A 9347-nucleotide genomic window follows, 5' to 3' on the forward strand; every position below is an offset into this window, starting at 1 on the left:
TTAGAACAGTAGGAAGTATTCTGTGTTTGCTGCTGTTGCTGCTAGTGTTGCTTTACCAGTATTATAAAAGATGTGACACAGGAGTGTGGCAAAAATTGCAAAGGCAGCACATGAATGTCCGAAGTTTGGGAACATGACATCGTTCTATCACAGGACGCTTACAACACCCTGGGGGAGGTAGGTATTGTAATGAACTCCACATTGTGGAATCAGATTTGGCTCAGAAAGGCTAGGTCATTTTCCTGAGGTCACACAGCAGAGGCAGAGCCAGGGCTTAGACCCAGAGCTCCTGACCTGGAAGAGGATGGAGTGAGGGAGCCAGAGTGGCTGCATCAGAGAGCAGATGAGGCTGGAGAGGGGTCCAAGTCCCTGACCCATCCCCTCCCAGATCCACATTTGTTAGCCAGCCCCTGTCCCTGATACCTCAGGCTGACAAACACCCTGGCCAGTCTCCCGGATTATTCATTAAGCTTCATTTCACCATCTTCACCCCCAGCTGGCCTTCTTGTTCCCAGGGCAAGGGAACTGCGTAAAGGGGAGGGATGGAGCCTTGGACACAGTTAATGGGCCCTCTGAATTTGCAGGTTTAACTCTGGACTCTGCGTCATACACTTTCCAAGCCACAGAGGTTCAGTTCCATCAACAGGGAAAAGAACTGGAGTTCATGCAGTCAAGCAGCCAGTCTAGCTAGTGAGTAGCCCAGCTGGGATTTGCCCTGGATCTTCTAACACCCAGTACATCTTAGCTAATGTCTCAGACCCTTGCCAAGATGATAAATCATTCTAGAGCAGAAAGGGTCTCAAACTAGGGGGCCACGTTTTTGCCGGCTGGAGCTGATTCACTCTGACCTCTGTAGAACTATCCCATGGGGGATAGTTCTATTTGCCACTGTCCCCATCTTTCTCTGTTGCATCCCTAACACCCAGAAGGCTTCTGCCTGGTTCCTGGAGTTCTTTGAGTTTGAAACCCTGTGCAGAGGAACTCTCCCTCTCTCCTCTTGCCCTGAAGAGGAAAGGAGTCAGTTATTAAGGGAGAAGCTGAGGCACAGAAAGGTTAGGTCACTTGCCCAGCAAATAGGCCACGGGACCAATCATTGAGGGATCCCACATCCAACATAGGTGTTCTTGTCCCAAGAGTCTTACAGATTCACAGCCATGATATCTGAGCTGAAAGAATCTGTCAGGGCCATCTAAGCCATCCTTATTGTGGATGGGGAAAAATGGGGCCCAGACAAAAAAGGGGAACAGTTCTGGCCCTATGTTCAGATTTTTGAAATAAAGATAAATGGATAGACAGCTTTAAGGGTGCAGTATATTAAATATTGCACAATATAGGAGGTGGTACAACTCGATATACTTTTATACATTTAGTAGCACAAGTATAGGGACAAGCCATGCGATTGGAGGAAAAACCCAGGACTGAACTGAATGGTCCTCGGTTACTGATAGAAGCTCCCTGTGACTTCAGGCCTGAGACCAAGGAGTTGGTCAGTATATAAAACGCACTGAATTCAAGACAGACAGTAGCAGCAGGGTAGATATTAAGGAATTGGCTCTTGCCAATTAGGATTGGCAGTGGGGGCCAGTCTAAAGTGAGCAGGGTGGCTGGAGACTGGAAATCTAGATGCTGCAGCTCAAGTCCAGGATCTGTAGGTTAGAGCAGCAGTCTAGAGGTAGAATGATTAGTGCATTCTTCAAAAATCCCAGATTTTCCAAACAACTTCTTAGGATGCTTTCCTCAAACAGGGGTGTAATGACTTTTTTTTTAAACAAACAACAATGTTGCTTTTAAAAAGACAACAATAACCAAAAGTTCCTGATACACCAGTCTATGATTGCATCAATACCTGTAGGTTCATGGAAACAATACTGATAACACCATGTGTCCTGGGGAAATGGGAGAGGTAGGGATGAGGGCGGAGTGGGGCAAGGAGGCGGGGGCCATCATGGAAACATGACGATGAAAATGGTCCATAATGTTCGCTGTGCAATATGGTAGCCACTCACCACCCATGCCTACCGAGCTCTTGAATTGTGATTGTGCAACTGAGGAACTGAATTGTAACTTTTGTTTAATTTTGTTAATCTAAATGTAAATAATCTTAGGATGGATAAACAATAAGGTCCTACTGTATAGCACAGGGAACTATATTCAATATCCTGTGATAAACCATAATGGAAAAGAATATGAAAAAGAATGTATATATATGTGTAACTGAATCACTTTGCTGTACAACAGAAATTAACACAATATTGTAAATCAACTATACTTCAATAAAAATTTTACTTTAATGTAAATAACCAGAGGTGGCCAGGGGCTACCATACTGGACAGCATGAGCTAGAGAATCTGCCTAGGAGGCAGTGTGGACCCAACATGAGAGACGTTATTGTCACCAGGGGAGGGGGAAGCGTGTTAGCCAGTCTTTGGGCTTTGTGTGATGATTCCCCCACTGAGACAGACAGATCCAAGTGACATGCACACAGAAGGGCAATCACAAAACAGGGACAGGAAGTCCCCCAAGTGAATATGGGATCTGTGCGCCATACAGATGGATGCAACTCAAAAAAACTCCACAGCTGGAAGAAAGAGGAACGTTACAGTGGGGACACCTGACAACCAGCACCTGGGCCAGGTGATCAAGGTCAGCATCCACAGTGATGTGTCATGTTGGTAGTTGGCATGGTCTTAATAGGATGGGATGAGACATCGCCTCCATGGTCTTCCTCCCCAAATCCTATAACCCCCGTCCTTCCACTCATGAGAAAAAACATAAAATCCACGATAGTTCTGTTCAAATCTGTCAAGGTTATCAAAAACAAGGGAAGTCTGAGAAACTGTCACAGCCAAGAAGAACCTAAGGAGACAGGATGGCTCAATGTAACGTGCCGTCCTGGAACCGAAAAATGACGTCAGAGAGAAACTAAGGAACTCTGAGTAAAATATGGACTTCAGTGAATAATAATGTATCGACAGTGGTTCAATAATTGTGACAAATGTACCATGTTCATGTAAATTAATAATAGGGGAAACTGGATGTGGGGTATATAGGAACACTCTGTACTGTCTACACAGTTTCAGATTTCCATTTCTGTAAATCTAAAACTATTCTAAAATAAAAAGATTTTTTTTTAAGTCCCTAGACCCAAACCTGCAAAAGTAGCGGAAAATAACAATATTTCTTACAAGAGGATTCTTTGCTTTGCAGAAAGATTCTCCTCAGAGGGTGCTTAAATAACGAGGTGTTTTTTATTTTTTCATTCTCATTCAAAGCAAGCTTAACTGACTAAAGTCCTATGTTTTAAAATGGAGGGAGAAACAGGCCCACTGCTTGGATGCAGATGTTGAGAAGCTAGCCGATGACAGAGAAAAAGCTGGAAAAGAAATTGACTACAACCATTAAATAAAGAGGGGGCAATGAACAGGAGCCAGTCCGGGATTGGCAGTAACCATTTCTTCCCTTTTGCCGTAGTTATTTTTCTGTATAATCAGGGCAAATGCATAGCAGAGGCATGTATCACGGAGGAATGATATTTTGAGAATATTAACTTATCACTCCCTCCCCCTCACTTCCCTCCCCTGGGGAGGAGACAGACATTGAGAGACAGAGAGTAACAGAGACAAACACAGAGAGACAGAGACAAAGAGAGACATTGAGAGACAAAGAGACAGATCAGAGAGAGACAGAGAAAGAGAGAGAAAAAGAAAGAGAAAGGAAAAGAAAGAAGAAAGGAAGGAAATAAGGAAGGAGTCCTCATTTGTAACATTTGTTGATTTTCATGGTATCAATAGCCCCCAGCGGATAGTTTCAAGCTACCAAAGTTTAACGACTTACTCAAACTTTCTTGCAGATTTACAGTTGATAGGCATCTACTCCACACTCCACTGCTGGAAGAGGGGCCGTGCACTTTGCCTCAGGGAATGGAGATAAGAGAAAGTTTAAGGCAGTGGCCAACACAGGGAGGGGAGTGAAGATACCTTGAGTCTCCAACCTTTCTCTGGAATGGTTGCCCATGGCCCCCAGACTATGGGGCAAGGATTCACGTGGCTGGGAATGAGAAAGGGCCCCCCAGCAAGCTGGGGCGGGGGTCAGACAAGTGAAGACCAGGCAGCATCCCCACCCCATCTTGTGTTGACTCAGCCCTGGAATGTCACTCCACCCCTAGTGGGGAGGGGGGAGGGAAAACCCCTCATTGCCTCCAATTATTTATCTGCTTGAAATAAAAATTAAGCAGAGTTAGAGGAAAATAAAAAAGTCTTCATTTGTTGCACATGGGGTTTGTGTTCTGAGACTGAAACCCGCTGCGAATATCTTGGTTTTCTGGTCAACTTTGGATAAAATCCCTCATTAGGCCATTTGGACCCAGTCAACTCCTCACACGTTGATTGATGGGTGATGAGAACCCCAAGGGGGAAGCCCCGCTGTGGACAGTTTTAGCCATAGGGCCCACCAGGAGGCTGTTTGCCATGTTTGGGGATGATGCAAAGCCGGGCAGCATCACCACAGACAGCACCGTCAAATGGCCCAAGGAGGGTTCCAAAAGGTCTTGGCAAAATTGAATGATGGACTGAAGCCAGGTGAAGGAAAATAAAGAGGGCTAGCTGTCCAGTAGCACAGCCAGGGTCACAGAGGTTAAATGTATTAAATCCAAAACAAGGGAGGCATGATTGAATTGTATTAATCTCACCAAGAAAAAAAAAATCTTTTAACTTCTCTGGAGGTTGATTGAGTAGCCTTTGGACATAGAACCACAGTTTTGTTCCCTGACCAGGGATCAAACCTGGGCCCCCGGCCATGGAAGCACAGAGTTCTAACCACTGGACTGCCAGGGAATTCCCAGAATAACAGTTTTTTAGATAAAGCACATTTCACCCACATGAGTTTAATTAATTCCCTTGGTCATATTAATAGCAGTAGAGAAGATAGAACAAGGGAGGATATAGTCTCATTCCAAATTACTCTTACACAGAATTTTTCAACCTCAGCAATACTGACATTTGGGGCCAGAAGATTCTTTGTTGGGGGGTGGAGGGTGCGGTCCCGTGCAGTATAGGATGTTGAGTGAATGGAGGGGAGAGTGGGAAATCCAACGGGGAACAAGTTAGTACAGACCTGCCCTCAGGCTGCTCAAGGGCCCCTGGGGTGAGTCTCCAGGGGCTGCCAGGCTGCAGAACCTCAAAGAGGCTCCAACCCAGACTTGATGGGGAATAAACATGAATGAGGAGCCAGGCTTGGAGGGAGGACTCAGGAGAAGGGGACCAGAGGGGTGGGAAAGTCCTGGACAATAATAACCTACCAAAGATAATCATAATAGCAGTTACTATTCTTTCAGCTGTTACCCCATGCCTGACACTGGGCTGCCACTATCTCTGTCTTGCAATACCCAGGAGGTATCATCATTCCCATTTCTTGGGGCAGGAAACTGTGGCTTAGGGAAGTTAGATGACCACCCCAAGGTCACACAGATGGATGTCAGTTTCAGCTCAGGTCTGATGGACTCAGGAGCCAGAGACCTTAACTAATCAGGAGATTCTGGGGCTTGGCTGCACCTACCAAGGAGGGCAAACAGAAGTGAGAGCTGTCTCTTCCTCCTCGGGGTTGTGAAGACAGTCATCATCATCCCCACGTCCCACAACCAAGGAAACACTGATCTGGGTGTGATGCAACAGAGCCAGCAGGCAGAGGTGAGAGAGGCAACTTGCCCAAGATTCCACAGCGAGACTCCCACCCTCCTCCTGGGATTATCGGCTCTGCCCTCACCTCCCTACATTGGATAGATCCAGGCCTCAGTTTTCCCATCTGTGAAATGGGGGAAGGGGACTTTCAGTTTCCTCCCCTGTTTCTCAAGACCTTTCAAGGGAGGATTAGATGGGAAAGGAAAGCCCTGGTTCCCTATTACATAGAGCTAGGGATGAAAATGCCCTCTTGAGTACCAGAAAAAGAAAATAGCCATCACCTATTAAGAGCTCGCTATATGCTGGGCACGGTCCTTACCACTTTACATCAATTAAGTCATTAAATCCTCACAACAAATCTAAGGGGTGGATACTACTATCAGTTAAAGCAAGTTCATGGCAAAAGTTGGATTTGAACTTGGTGCTGTCAGGAAACTGACTCACTTGCTCTCTGGAAACGGACACGCCTTGGATGCTAGAGTCATGGGCATGAAGTGATCTCTCTGAGGTTTGTACAATGACAGCGGCCCTCTAAGACCCTCCAGCAGCTGACTGGTCACAGTGTCCCCAGCACACGGCCACTCTACCTGGTTCTGCTCCATTTGCTCTCCAGGGTGACCATGGGTGAGCCCCCTGCCCTGTTAGGGTCTCGGGTTTCCATCCATGTGATGGGACACAGAACCACACACATACCCACACATGTACATTTTTTTAACATTTTTAAAAAATGAAGATATGCCCAGACTGCAAATGTCCATCAACTGCTGAATGGATAACAAAAAATGTGGTCTATCCATACAATGGAATATTATAAAGACATAAAAAGGAACGAAGCTTTCCGGGAGGTGGGGCCGGAACCCAGGTCCCCGCCCACCCCAGCGCCCGCCTCCGGCCAAGCCCCGCACCGCGCGCCTCCGTCTTGGGTCACGGTGGTCGGAGGTGGGCCCGGGTCCGCGGGACAGGCGGGCGCAGAGGTCGCTTGTGTTGGTTGGTGTTGGGGTTGGGGGGGTGCGGCGAGGATCCGGCGCCTCCGCGGAGCATCGCGGGTCCGGGGCGGGGCCGGGGGCTCCGCGCCTTGCTCTCCTCTCCGCACTCTCCCGGCTCTGAAGCCTCGAGAACACGGCTAGGCAGCAGTAGTTTAATGGGGCGTTTGCCTGCTGGGAACTGGGGGCCTGCTGGGGTCTCAGTTCTTGGCTGGCCCTCGAACACGAGGTTGCCAGGCGTGTGACGGCAGCAGGTAGGAGCGAGCCGCTGATGCAGCGATGAGCAGGGATGCCAGGCGTGTGACGGCAGCAGGTAGGAGCGAGCCGCTGATGCAGCGATGAGCAGGGAAGGAAGGACACTGGCTGTTGGCCTGTGAACCTAGGCAAGAAGGACCAGCCAACACAATCCAGACCAAGGTCCGTGGGCCCAGCTCGGTCCTGTGCGGCTAGTCAGTGGAACAGACCTGCAGGTGTGGCTCTTGTCCCTCTAGGGCTGGCTTCAGGATAGAGCCTGCTGATGAGCCCAGGGCACCGCCCTCAGTTCCCCAGGAGAGTGCGCCGGAGTGGAGCCAGGGGGGCGTGCCCACTCAGCACCACGGCCACGCCCCTCCAGTCGGCTGGCAAGGGCAGTGGAGAGCTGGGGAAAGTCATGGCCTTGCGAATGTCCTCTGATGAAAAAGAACCTGCAGGCTTAACTTTTGTGTGGAACGTTGGTGTGTTGGAAAGCAGTTCTGTGTGCTTTTCCCCCTCGGTGTGCATCAGCAGTGCTGAGGCAGCGGGCGTGATACAGAAGTGTGAGCGGAGACCGTCTGGAATCCCCGAGCTCCAGGGAAACTAGAGGGGACAGCCAGCCTAGTGAAGAGCACAGGAGGTGGGGGCCGGTGGCGGTGGCAGCAGCCCAACAGGTGCCCCTCGTCTCAGGCCCCTAATCCTGGCTCCAGCCGGGTGGTCAGGGAAGCTGCACGGTCTTCCGGGCGAGCAGAGCCCACAGTCCTGAGCTGTTCTTCGCTGTGTTTGGGTCATCTCCCCCCATCCAAGGGGAGAAATCTCGATGAGGTTTAAGAATTAGTGCTTTAGGGCTTCCCTGGTGGCACAGTGGTTGACAGTCCGCCTGCCGATGCAGGGGACACGGGTTCGTGTCCCGGTCCGGGAAGATCCCACATGCCGCGGAGCGGCTGGGCCCGTGAGCCATGGCCGCTGAGCCTGCGCGTCCAGAGCCTGTGCTCCGCAATGGGAGAGGCCACAACAGTGAGAGGCCCGCGTACCGCAAAAAAAAAAAAAAAAAAAGAATTAGTTCTTTAAGAATGTGGATCTCGGGGCTTCCCTGGTGGCGCAGTGGTTGAGAGTCCGCCTGCCGATGCAGGGGACGCGGGTTCATGCCCCGGTCTGGGAAGATCCCACATGCCGCGGAGCGGCTGGACCCGTGAGCCATGGCCGCTGAGCCTGCGCATCCGGAGCCTGTGCTCCACAACGGGAGAGGCCACAGAAGTGAGAGGCCCGCATACCGCAAAAAAAAAAAAAGAATGTGGATCTCATCGTTGAAACCTTGGAACACGTGTTTTCAGCACAAGGTGTTAAAGTGAACGGAAGGATTCAAAGCCCTTTCAAGGAGGGTGTCTCTACGTGGGCAGAACTAGAGAATAAATGGGTCTTGAATTTTTTTTTTAAATTAAAATAAATAAATAAATAAGTAATAAATAACAATAAAAAGGAATGAAGCACTGACACATGCTACATTGTGGTTGAACCTTGAAGACAGAATACTCAGTGAAAGGAGCCAGACACAAAAGACTACATAGTATATGATCCCATTTATATGAAATGTCCAGAATGGAAGAATCCATAAAGACAGAAAGCAGATTGGTGGTTGCCAGGGACTGGAGGGAGGGGGGAAAAGGAGCAGTGATTGTTATTGGGTAGGGGGTTTCTTTGTGGGATGATGAAAATGTTTTAAGCTGATACTCTAAACGGGTGAATTGTATGCCTTGTGAATTATATCTCAATAAAGTTACTTTTTTTTTCTTTTTTTTTTTGGCTGCACCGTGCAGTATGTAGGCGAATCTTAGTTCCCCGACCAGGGATGGAACACATGCCCCCTGCATTGGAAGCACGGGAAGTCCCAGTAAAGTTACTTTTTTTAAAAATGCCCAGACAGGATATCAAAAATGATATATATTTTGTCTTTTTCTCTCTTTTTGGTTCTTATATGATTGATTTTCTTAATTTGGTGTTTTTCAAATCACAGCCGTGATCCATTCTTGTTGAAATAAATGGAACAATACATAGAGGTCAAAAGAAAGAATTAATCATCTTGTTTCCACCACTTGCAGCTTCCCACCACCCGGTCAGGGTGCTGCTCTACTGGAATGGAGCTTAATCCAGCACTTAAAATAGCTGCCTTCCTCATGTGGAGGTGGCATCAAAAGCCTAAATCTGGGACTTGTGACTGTGACCAGGCTGGGCCAGATGCCCTCCCTGACCCCCACCTCCAACCCTTCCATCAGCCTTGTATCCACGAAGGACTCAGAATTCCTGAATTTGCATCTAACAACTAAAAAATGTCACTCCTCACCTGGTTCTACAAGAATGAAGTCGCTAGCCACTGCAATCTCACCTTCAACACACCCTGCCCAAAAGGAGTTCAGGGCTGCGATCAGGAATGAGGCACTCTGTGCTCTGGGAAAACTGG

This window comes from Mesoplodon densirostris, chromosome 15 (assembly GCF_025265405.1).
Source record: "Mesoplodon densirostris isolate mMesDen1 chromosome 15, mMesDen1 primary haplotype, whole genome shotgun sequence".
In the NCBI taxonomy this organism is placed as follows: domain Eukaryota; kingdom Metazoa; phylum Chordata; class Mammalia; order Artiodactyla; family Ziphiidae; genus Mesoplodon; species Mesoplodon densirostris.